The sequence below is a fragment of the Phacochoerus africanus genome, chromosome 8 (assembly GCF_016906955.1).
Source record: "Phacochoerus africanus isolate WHEZ1 chromosome 8, ROS_Pafr_v1, whole genome shotgun sequence".
NCBI lineage: Eukaryota > Metazoa > Chordata > Mammalia > Artiodactyla > Suidae > Phacochoerus > Phacochoerus africanus.
The window spans coordinates 149158276-149170735 of record NC_062551.1 but is presented as its reverse complement, the minus strand read 5'-3'; the positions used below and the strand labels follow the sequence as shown (position 1 = coordinate 149170735).

Sequence of the window (12460 nt, the reverse complement as noted above, 5' to 3'; positions counted from 1 at the left end):
GATTGCATCTGTTCTGTTGGTCTAGATTATTCTTTTAAACTGCTGAATACTAGTACCTTTTATATTTTAAAAAATTACTTATTATTTGATGTATAATTGATTTACAGTGTTAGTTTCCGGTATACAACAAGATAATTCACTTATATAAAAATAACACATACACGTATATGAATTTTTTCCATATTCTTTTTCATTAAAGATTATTACAAGATATTAAATATAGTTCCCTATGCTATATGGTAGGACTTTATTTTATATATTAGTAGTTTTAATATACTGTATTTTAAAAATCTGTAAACACTTTTAAAAATCAAAGTATAGTTTATGTATAGTATTATATAAATTATGGGTATACAATATAGTGATTCACAATTTTTAAAGAATATACAACATTTATAGTCATTATAAAATATTGGCTGTATTCCCCATGCTGTGCAATATGTCCTTGTAGCTTGTTGTACACCTAATAGTTTATACTTTTTAATCCTTACTCCTATATTGCCCCTTCCCTGTTCCATCTTCCCGCTATAACCACTAGTTTGTTCTCTATAGCTGAACCTTCTTTTTTGTTAAATTCACTAATTTCTTGTATTTTTTAGATTCCACATATTCGTGATATCATACAGTATTTGTCTTTCTCTGTCTGACTTATTTCACTTAGCATAATGCCCTCCAGATCTGTCCTTGTTGCTGGGAATGGCAAAATTTCATTCTTTTTTAATAGCTGAGTGGTATTCCATTGTGTGTGTCTGTGTGTGTGTATGTGTGTGTATGTGTGTGTGTTGATTGTATTGTGATGTTGAGTTGTATGAGTCCTTTATATATTTTGGATTTTAACCCCTTATGTCATTTACAAATATCTTCTCCCATTTAGTAAATTGCCTTTTCTTTTTTTGATGGTTTCCTTTGCTAGGCAGAAGCTTTTTTTGTTATAGTGTCACTTGTTTATTTTTGCTATTGTTGCCTTGACATGTCAAATTAAAAAAAAATCATTTCCAAGACCAGTGTCAAGGAGCTTGCTGCCTGTTTTCTTCTGGGAGTGTATGGTTTCATTTTATTCTTTAATCCATTTTGAGTTTATTTTTGTGTACAGCGTGAGAAAGTATTCCAGTTTGATTCTTTTGGGGAGCAGGTGCATGTGCGGCAGGCCAGGGGTTCAATCGGAGCTTCAGTACAGGGCTACCCCACAGCCAGAGCAATGCAGGATCCAAGCTGCCTCTGTGACCTACACCACAGGTCATGGCAATGGCGAATCCTTAACCCATTGAGTGAGGCCAGGGGTTGAACGCGAATGGTTACTAGTCTGGTTTGTTACCACTGAGTCACAATGGGAACTCCCAGTTTGATTCTTTTGTGGGTAGCTATCTGGCTTTCTAACATCATTTATTGAAGAAATTATCTTTTCCTCAGTGTGTATTCTTACTTCCTTTGTCATAGATTAATTTACCATGCAAGTGTGGGTTTATTTCTGGGCTCTTTATTCTGTTCTTTTGGTCTATATGTCTGGTTTTGTGTTAGTTCCATACTGTTTTTATTACTATACCTTTTTTTTTTTTTCTTGATTTTTAGGGCCGCACCTGTGGCATATTGAACTTCCCAGGCTAGGAGCCTAATTGGAGCTATAGCTGCTGGCCTGTGCCACAGCCACAGCAACACAGGATCTGAGCCACATCTGCAACCTATACCACAAGCTCACGGCAATGCTGGATCCTTAACCCACTGAGTGAGGCCTGGGATCAAACCCGCATCCTCATGGTTCCTAGTCGGGTTTGTTAACTGTTGAGCCACAAAGGGAACTCCCTGATTACTATAGCTTTGCAGTGTAACCTGAAATAAGGGAGATTGATAGCTCCAGCTTTGTTCTTCATTCTCAAGATTCCTCTAGCTATTTGGGGTCTTGGTGGTTAGATAAATTTTTTAGGAATATTTGTTTCAGTTCTGTGAAAAATGCCACCCGTATTTTGATAGAGATTGCATCGACTCTGCAGATTGCTTTCAGTAGTATGGACATTTTAGTAATATTCATTTTTCCAGTCCATTTATCTGTCTTCTTTGGTTTCTTTCATCAATGTCTTCTAATTTTTAAAGGTCTTTCACCTCCTTGGTTAAATTTATTCCTTAGATATATTATTCTTTTTGATGCAGTTGTAAATGGGATTTTTTTTTCATTTCTCTTTATAAAAGTTCATTATTAGTGTATAGAAATGCAAAAAAAGGAAAGAAAACCTGGAAAATACCAGATATTTGGAGATTAAACAACATACTACTAGACAATCAGTAAGTCAGTGAACATATCAAAGAGGAAATTAAAAGGAAGTCTTGAGACAAATAAAAATGAAAACACAACTTCCAAAGTCTATGGTATAGAGCAACAGCAGTTCTAAGAGGGAAGTTTGTATTATACTGGCCTACCTCAAGAAACAAGAAAAATTTCAAACAATCTAATTTTAAATTTAAAGGAGTAGGGGAAAAAAAAGAACAAATAAAGCCCAAAGTTAGTAAAATGAAGGAAACAATAAGGATCAGAGCATAAATAAATGAAGGAGACTAAAAAAGTAGTAGAAAACTTTTTGAAATGATAAACAAAATCAACACACCTTTAACTAGACTCATCAAGCAGAAAAGAGCCCAAATAAACAAAAATGGAAATGAAAGATGAGAAATTACAACCAATACCACAGAAATACAAAGGATCATAAGAGAAAGCTATGAACAATTATATGTCAAAAATTAGACAACCTCGAAGCAATGGATAAATTTCTAGAAACATAACAATCTTTTAAGACTGAATCATGAATAAATAGAAAAGCTAGATAGATTACTCGTAATGAAGTTGAATCATTAATCAAAAAACTCCCAGCAAAGTCCAGTTCCAGCTGACTTAACAGGTGAATTCTATCAAACATTTAAAAAAGTGTTAATACCTATCCTTTTCAAATTATTTGAAAAAATTGAGGAGGAGGGTACACTGGCCAGCATTGACTTAATACCAAAACTTGACAAAGGCAACGCAAAAAATGAAAATTGTAGGCCAGTGTCCCTGATGAACATAGGTAAAACTCTTAGAATAAAACATAGGCAGTAAGCTCTTGCCATCAGTTTTAGCAATATATTTTTGAATACGTCTCCTCAGGCAAGGGTGACAAGAGCAAAAATAAACAAATGGGACTACATCAAACTAAAAAACTTCTGCACAGTGAAGGAAGCCATCCACAAAATGAAAAGGAAACTGATGGGGTGGGAGACAATATTTGCAAATGATATATCTGATAAAGGGTTGATATCCAAATAAAGAACTCATAACTCCATGTGAAAAAATACAACCCCCTTAAAAATGGGCAGAGGACCTGAACAGACATTTTTCTTTTCTTTTTTTTTTTTTGTCTTTTTACCTTTCCAGGACCGCTTCTGTGGCATATGGAGGTTCCCAGTCTAGGGGTCTAATCAGAGCTTCAGCCACCAGCCTACACCAGAGCCACTGCAACGCTCAGGATCCAAGCCACATCTGTGACTTACACCACAGCTTACGGCAACGCTGGATCCTTAACCCACTGAGCAAGGCCAGGAATTGAACCTGCAGCCTCATGGTACCTAGTCAGATTCGTTAACCACTGCACCACGACGGGAACTCCTGAATAGACATTTTTCTGAAGAAGACAGACAGATGACTAATAAACATGTGAAAAGACACTCAGCATCACTAATCATCAGGGAAATGCAAATCAAAACCACAGTAATGTACCGTCTTACACATATTAGATGGTTAAAATTACAAAGACAGTGGCAAGGGTCAGCAAGGATGCCGGGAAAAGGGAATGAAGTATCGTGCACTGGTGATGTTAACGTAAATTGGTACAGGTGCTATGGAAAATAGTATGGAGAGTTCCTAAAAAAGCCTAAAAATTGAGCTCCCATACAATCCAGCACTTTAATTTCTGGATTAAAGTGTTTATACAAAGGCAATGAGAACACTGATTTAAGAAGATATATGTTGACTTAGAATATCATAGGTTAGGTGTACATGTATTCCGTTTTCTTTTTGTAATTGATTTCTAGTTTCATACTATTGCTGGAAAAGATGCTTAGTATGATTTTAACCTTCTTAAATTTATTGAGACTTGTTTTCTGATCCAACGTATGATCTATCCTGGAGCATGTTTATATACATTAGAAAAAATGGGTTATTCTGCAGTTTCTGGATAGAATGCTCTGTATATGTGTACGTTGAGTCCATCTGGTCTAATGTGTCATTTAAGGCTGATGTCTCCTTATTGATTTTCTGTCTGGATTATCAACTCATAGATGTAAGTGGGGTGTGACAATCCCCCACTATTATTGTATTGCTGACTATTTCTTCCTTTATTTATGTTAATATATGTTTTATATATTTAGGTGGTCCTATGTTGGGTGCATGAATGTTTACATATGAATCCACTTTTAGGGCCACCCATTTATTGTTATAATGCCCTCTTTGTTTTTTATTATAGTTTTTGTTTTAAGGTTTAATTTGTGTAAGTATTGCTACCCCAGCTTTTTTATTTCCATTTGCATGACATGCCTTTCTCCATCTCTTCATTTTCAGTCTATGTCTTTAAGTTTGAAGTAAGTGTCTTGTAGGCAACATCTAGAAGGGTCTTATTTCTTATCCCTTCAGCCACCTTTTGTCTTTTGGATGGAGAAATTAGCTTATATACATTTAAAGTTATTGTTAATGGGTATGTACACATTGCCATTTTGTTGATTGTTTTCTGACTGTTTTTGTAATTCCTCTCTGTTCCTTTCTTCCTCTCTTTTGCTTCTCCATTGTGGTTTGATTGTTTTCCTTAGTGTTGTATTTAGATTCCCTTCTTTTTTTTGTGTGTGCATTTATTGTAATTTTGTATGTGTGTGGTTACTCTGAGGTTTACATATAACATCCTATGTATATAACAGTCTTTTTTTAAAAAAAATATTTATTTATTTATTTATTTTTTTAATTTTATATAATTTTTTTAATTTTCCCACTGTACAGCAAGGGGGTCAGGTTATCCTTACATGTATACATTACAATTACATTTTTTCCCCCACCCTTTCTTCTGTTGCAACATGAGTATCTAGACAAAGTTCTCAATGCTATTCAGCAGGATCTCCTTGTAAATCTATTCTAAGTTGTGTCTGGTAACCCCAAGCTCCCGATCCCTCCCACTCCCTCCCCCTCCCATCAGGCAGCCACAAGTCTATTTTCCAAGTCCATGATTTTCTTTTCTGAGGAGATGTTCATTTGTGCTGGATATTAGATTCCAGTTATAAGTGATATCATATGGTACTTGTCTTTGTCTTTCTGGCTCATTTCACTCAGTATGAGATTCTCTAGTTCCATCCATGTTGCTGCAAATGGCATTATGTCATCCTTTTTTATGGCTGAGTAGTATTCCATTGTGTGTCTATACCACATCTTCCTAATCCAATCATCTGTTGATGGACATTTGGGTTGTTTCCATGTCCTGGCTATTGTGAATAGGGCTGCAATGAACATGCGGGTGCACGTGTCTCTTTTAAGTAGAGTTTTGTCCGGATAGATGCCCAAGAGTAGGATTGCGGGGTCATATGGAAGTTCTATGTATAGATTTCTAAGGTATCTCCAAACTGTCCTCCATAGTGGTTGTGCCAGTTAACATTCCCACCAACAGTGCAGGAGGGTTCCCTTTTCTCCACAGCCCCTCCAGTACTTGTTATTTGTGGATTTATTAATGATGGCCATTCTGACTGGTGCGAGGTGATATCTCATGGTAGTTTTGATTTGCATTTCTCTTATAATCAGCGATGTTGAGCATTTTCTCATGTGTTTGTTGGCCATCTGTATATCTTCTTTGGAGAACAGTCTATTCAGGTCTTTTGCCCATTTTTTCCATTGATTGATTGGTTTTTTTGCTGTTGGGTTGTATAAGTTGTTTATATATTCTAGAGATTAAGCCCTTGTCAGTTGCATCATTTGAAACTGTTTTCTCCCATTCTGTAAGTTGTCTTTTTGTTTTCTTTTGGGTTTCCTTTGCTGTGCAAAAGCTTTTCAGTTTGATGAGGTCCCATGGGTTTATTTTTGCTCTAATTTCTATTGCTTTGGGAGACTGACCTGAGAAAATATTCATGATGTGGATGTCAGAGAGTGTTTCGCCTGTGTTTTCTTCTAGGAGTTTGATGGTGTCCTGTCTTATATTTAAGTCTTTCAGCCATTTTGAGTTTATTTTTGTGCATGGTGTGAGGGTGTGTTCTAGTTTCATTGCTTTGCATGCAGCTGTCCAGGTTTCCCAGCAATGCTTGCTGAATAGACTTTCTTTTTCCCATTTGATGTTCTTGCCTCCCTTGTCAAAGAGTAATTGACCATAGGTGTCAGGGTTTATTTCCGGGTTCTCTATTCTGTTCCATTGGTCTGTCTGTCTGTTTTGATACCAGTACCACACTGTTTTGATGACTGTGGCTTTGTAGTATTTCTTGAAGTCTGGGAGAGTTATGCCTCCTGCTTGGTTTTTGTTTCTCAGGATTGCTTTGGCGATTCTGGGTCTTTTGTTGTTCCATATAAATGTTTGGATTGTTTGTTCTACTTCTGTGAAAAATGTCCTGGGTAATTTGATAGGGATTGCATTGAATATGTAGATTGCTTTGGGTAGTATGGCCATTTTTACAATATTGATTTTCCCAATCCAGGAACATGGAATATCTTTCCATTTCTTTACATCTTCTTTGATTTCTTTGATTAAAGTATTATAGTTCTGGGCATACAGGTCCTTTACCTCCTTGGTCAGGTGTATTCCGAGGTATTTGATTTTGTGAGGTGCAATTTTAAAAGGTATCGTATTTTTGTATTCCTTTTCTAATATTTCATTGCTGGTATACAGAAATGCAACTGACTTCTGAATGTTCATCTTATATCCTGCTACTTTGCTGAATTTATGAATCAGTTCAAGGAGTTTTGGGGTTGAGTCCTTCGGGTTTTCTATGTATAGTATCATGTCATCTGCATACAGTGACAGTTTGATCTCTTCTCTTCCTATATGGATGCCTTTTATTTCTTTTGTTTGTCTAATTGCTGTGGCTAGGACTTCCAAAACGATGTTGAAGAGCAGTGGTGAGAGTGGGCATCCCTATCTTGTTCCAGATTGGAGTGAGAACGCTTTCAGTTTTTCCCCATTGAGGATTATATTTGCTGTGGGTTTATCATAAATGGCTTTGATTATGTTCAGGAATGTTCCCTCTATACCCACTTTGGCGAGGGTCTTGATCATGAATGGATGTTGGACTTTGTCAAATGCTTTTTCTGCATCTATTGAGATGATCATGTGGTTTTTGACTTTTCTCTTGTTAATGTGCTGTATGATGCTGATTGATTTGCGTATGTTGAACCATCCTTGTGAACCTGGGATGAACCCAACCTGGTCATGGTGTATAATTTTTTTGGTATGTTGTTGGATTCGGTTGGCTAAGATTTTGTTGAGAATTTTTGCATCTGTATTCATCAATGATATTGGCTGATAGTTTTCTTTTTTGGTGGTATCTCTGTCTGGTTTTGGAATGAGGGTGATGGTGGCATCATAGAATGTCTTTGGGAGTATTCCTTCTTCTTCAACCTTTTGAAAGAGTTTAAGGAGGATGGGCACCAATTCCTCTTTATATGTTTGATAAAATTCACCTGTGAAGCCATCTGGTCCTGGACTTTTATTTGTAGGGAGTGATTTTATGACCTCTTCAATTTCATTTCTAGTGATCGGTCTGTTCAGTTGGTCTGTTTCTACTTGATTCAGTTTTGGCAGGCTGTAAGATTCTAGAAAATTGTCCATTTCTTCCAGATTGTCAAACTTGTTGCCATATAGTTGTTCATAGTATTCTCTTATGGTTTTTTGTATTTCTGCTGTATCCGTTGTGATTTCTCTTTTTTCATTTATAATTTTGGTTATTTGGGTTCTTTCTCTCCTCTTTTTATGAGTCTGGCCAGGGGTTTGTCAGTTTTGTTTATCTTTTCAAAGAACCAGCTCTTGGTTTTATTAATTTTCTCTATTGTTTTTTGAGTCTCTATTTTATTGATTTCTTCTTTGATCTTTATAATTTCCTTCCTTCTGCTTACTTTAGGACTTTTTTGTTCTTCTTTTTCTAATTCATTTAGGTGGAGAGTTAAGTTGTCAATTTGGGATCTTTCTTCTCTTTTGAGAGAGGCCTGTATTGCTATAAATTTCCCTCTGAGCACTGCTTTCGCAGCATCCCATAGATTTTGAGTGGTTGTGTCTTCATTATCATTTGTTTCAAGGTAGTTTTTAATTTCCTTCTTGATTTCCTCATTGACCCATTGGTTTTTTAGTAGCATGTTGTTTAGTCTCCATGCAGTAGGTTTTTTTCTCTTTCCTTTTCCCATGGTTGATTTCTAATTTCATGGCATTGTGGTCAGAGAAGATACTTGAGATAATTTCTATGCTCCTAAATTTATTGAGATTAGCTTTGTGTCCCAATATGTGGTCGATTCTTGAGAATGTTCCATGAGCATTTGAGAAGAATGTGTATTCTGCTTTTTTTGGATGTAGTGTCCTGAAGATATCAATGAAGTCTAACTTTTCTATTGTTTCCTTTAGGATCTCTGTTGCTTTATTGGTTTTCTGTCTGGAGGATCTGTCCATTGATGTGAGGGGGGTATTAAGGTCTCCTACTATGATTGTATTCTCATCAATATCTCCCTTTATGTCTGTTAATATTTGTTGTATGTATCTGGGTGCTCCTGTATTTGGGGCATATATGTTGGCGATAGTAACATCCTCTCCTTGGATGGATCCCTTAATCATTAAGTAGTGTCCTTCTTTGTCTTTCTTTATGTCTTTTGTTTTAAAGTCTATTTTGTCTGATATGAGCATTGCGACTCCTGCTTTTCTGTCATGTCTATTGGCGTGAAATATTTTCCCCACCCTTTCACTTTCAATCTATATGTATCTTTTGTCCTAAGGTGAGTTTCTTGTAGGCAGCATATTGAAGGTTTTTGCCTTTTTATCCACTCAGCCAGTCTGTGTCTTTTGATTGGGGCATTCAGTCCATTGACATTTAAGGTGATAATTGATAGATGATTATTTATTGCCATTTGAACCTCATGTTCCAGTTGATTCCATGGTTCTCCATTCTTCCTTCCTTTTTTTTTTTTTTTGGTTGGCTGGTCTCCTGTTATTATCTGCTTGAGTGTATTTTTTTTTTCATTTTTTGCAAATGCAATATTTGGTTTTGGCTTGTGGTTGCCCTGTTTTTTAAGTATGCAACCCCTTCCCATAATTGTGTGTTTTAGCCTGATGGTCCTGTAAGTTCAAACACTTCATTACTATATTAAAATTAAGAAGAGAAACATACAAACAAAAAGGGTTATTTACTTCCTAACATCCCTTGCCCACATTTTGTGGTTTTGATGACTCTTTTTTATTTTTTTCTTTTTAATTTTATTTTGTTTGAGGCCTGTTCATGATTAAATCTGTATGCTGGCTTATTTGAGTGACTGCTCTCTGATTGCGATTTCCTCAGTCCTAGTTCTTCCTCTTCTTCTTTTTTTTTTTCTTTTCTTTTTCTTCCCTTTCCTTCCTTTCTTTTTGGTTTAGAGAAGCCCTTTCAATATTTCCTTTAACCTGAGTTTTGTGTTGCTGTATTCTTTAAGTTTTTGTTTGTTGGAAAAAATTTTTATTTCCCCTTCTATTTTAAATGATATTCTTGCTGGATAGAGTATTCTAGGTTGCATATTTTTTCCTTTTAGCACTTTAAATATCTCTTGCCATTCCCTCCTGGCCTGTAGTGTTTCTGTAGAGAAATCAGCTGATATTCTTATGGGGGTTCCCTTGTAGGTAACATTCTGTTTTTCTCTTGCTGCCTTTAGGATCCTCTCTTTATCACTAACTTTTGCCATTTTTATTATGATGTGTCTTGGTGTGGGTCTATTTGGGTTCAGTTTGTTTGGGGCCCTCTGTGCTTCTTGTATCTTGAACCCAGTATCCTTTAGATTTGGGAAGTTTCCAGTGACAATTTCTTCAAATATATTTTCCATCCCCTTATCTTTTTCTACTCCTTCTGGAATTCCTATTATGCATAGATTGGCCTGCTTTATATTATCCCATAGGTCTCTTATATTGCTTTCCAGTTATTTGATTCGGTTTTCTGTCTGTTGACTGGATTGAGTGATTTCCATTATTCTATCTTCCATATCACTGATTCGTTCTTCTGCATTATTCATTCTGGTTTTTACTGCCCTTAGTTCAGTTTGCATCTCTGCAAATGAGTGTTCTAGTTTTTCTTGGCTCCTCCTTATATTTTCTAGTTCCTTTCTGAGGGTATCTGCATTACTGTTCATATCTTCTCTTAATTCCTTCAGTATTTTCACTATTTCTCTTTTGAACTCCAGGTCTGTCAGACTGCCGAGATCTGTTTCATTGTTGACTGTTTTAGGTGAGTTCTCCTGTTGGTTTGACTGGGGGTGGTTTCTCAGCTTCTTCATCTTACTTGTTGTTCTCTTTTTCCTGAGGAAGTTGTACTCTCCGTGATCGGGCAGTGTTTGCCTTGTCACTGCCGTGGAATATTTCCTGAGGGCTGGCGTTGTTGGTCAATCTTTTTTGAGGCTGTGTGGCTTTTCTGGAGTGTTGATGGGGCTAACAGTGTTTCTTTGAAGCAAAGGAGGACTTCCTGAGGGCAGACAGGACTGGGAGGTCCACACCACGATGGCAGCAGATTTCACTCGGTCATGCAGATCTTGCTCTGGTGTTTTTAGGCTGTGGGGTTCTTGCAGGGGCAACTCACTTCTGAGTTCTCAGTGACCCAGATAGCTGCTCCAGCCCCCAGAGGGTGCTGCACTCCTGAGGAACAGCTGCCCAACACCGCCAACCCCCTGCAAGAATCCCACAGCCTAAAAACACCAGAGCAGCTATCTGGGTCACTGAGAACCTAAGAGGCTCTTCCCTAGGGCAGCCCAACTCAGAAGGACGGCCTGCGAATGTAGGCAGATCTTTTCCCAGTCTGGCCAAACTTGTTGCAGCTTTTCTGGGCTGCAGGGGCTCCTCCAGGGGGCTGGTGGTGCTGAGCAGCTATTCCGCGGGAGTGGGGCACCCCCTGGGGGCTTGGGCAGGTAGCAGGGCCGTTGGAAACCCAAGAGGCTCCTCCCTGGGGCAGCCTGACTCAGAAAAACCGTCCGAGAATTAGGCAGATCTATTTACGGCCTGGCTAGGCTTGTTCTAGCTTTTCTGGGCTGTAGGCCTTTTCTCGGGGGCTGGTGGTGTTTGGTGCTGCTCTGCGGAAGTGTAGCCCCTCCAAAGGGCAAGCAGGCCTGTGCAGGGACAGTCCCTGCGGTGGTAGGCTTCAGGCAATTGTTGAGGCCAGCCCTCCTGGATGGCAGGCAGCCCCAGGTTCGGCGAGAGCATAGGGGGTGGTGGGGGTGGGGGGAGGGGATGCACTGGGAAGCACAGCTTTCAGCTAGCTAGCGGGCCTGTAAGCTTGCTGTGGCGTGGGGGGTATTCTATGGGGACCCATCCCTTCTTCTCTCCCCTCCCCAGCACGGGCGCAGACCAGGCTCTTCTCCCAGGTTCCCTCTGATGCGGCTTTCCACTTCCCCACCCCTATAGTATTGCTCCCTTCCTCTGAGACAGCTTTGTTTTCTAGTCTCCCAGGCAGTCTCTGCCCCTTCAAATGGTTTCTAGACCTCCCAAGCAGTTTCCGCTCCACCCCGCCCCCCCAGCCCATTCTCAGGGTCTAACCTCTGGAGCCGAGATCTCGGTGCCCAGCCCCCATCCAAGCATCCCCCGTCCCTTTCTCAGGGACTAACCTTCGGAGGCGAGGTCTCGGTGCCCAGCCCCTACCCAGGCGTCCCCGGGCCCTTTCTTGGGGACTAACCTCTGGAGCCGAGGACTCGGTGCCCAGCCCCCACCCAGGCGTCTCAATTTTTGGTGACTGTGCCCGTAGTTCAGATGGTCCATTCGGTTCTTGATCGGCTTTTCCGTACTCCAACTTACTGCTACACTCTTCTCTGCATCTGGAGATTCCTCCGGTTCGTTTGATCTTTCCCCCGTGTAGGTGACTTTCCAGGGTGCGGGATCCCTTTCTCCTCTGCAATTCCCTTTCGGGAGCGCTGTAACAGTCTTTTTTAAGCTGATGGTAACTTAACTTTGAAGACATGCCAGAACTTTATATTTTCACTTTCCCTTCCATGTTTAATATTTTTGATGATGTATTTATATCTTTTTATTTTATACATCCTTGACTATTACTATGTTTTTAAAATTAATTATACTACTTTTGTTTTTTTATCATTTGTACTTGCTTTATAAGTGATTGATTTACTATCTTTATTATTTATTCACCTTTTCCAGTGAGATTTTTCCTTTGTATGTTTTCTTATTAATTAGTGTCTTTTCTTTTTCTTTTTCTTTTTTCGTCATTTTAGGGCTGCATCCACAGCTTATGGAGGTTCCCAGGCTAGGGGTCCAGT

The 12460-nt window shown here is 38.7% G+C and overlaps 1 protein-coding gene across 1 annotated transcript in view; it reads left to right on the top strand.

Moving 5' to 3' along the window:
- Positions 1–12460, top strand: part of ATG4C (autophagy related 4C cysteine peptidase) — a 91046-nt gene that overhangs the window by 61721 nt on the left and 16865 nt on the right. The gene's annotated exons all lie outside the window — the stretch shown is intronic.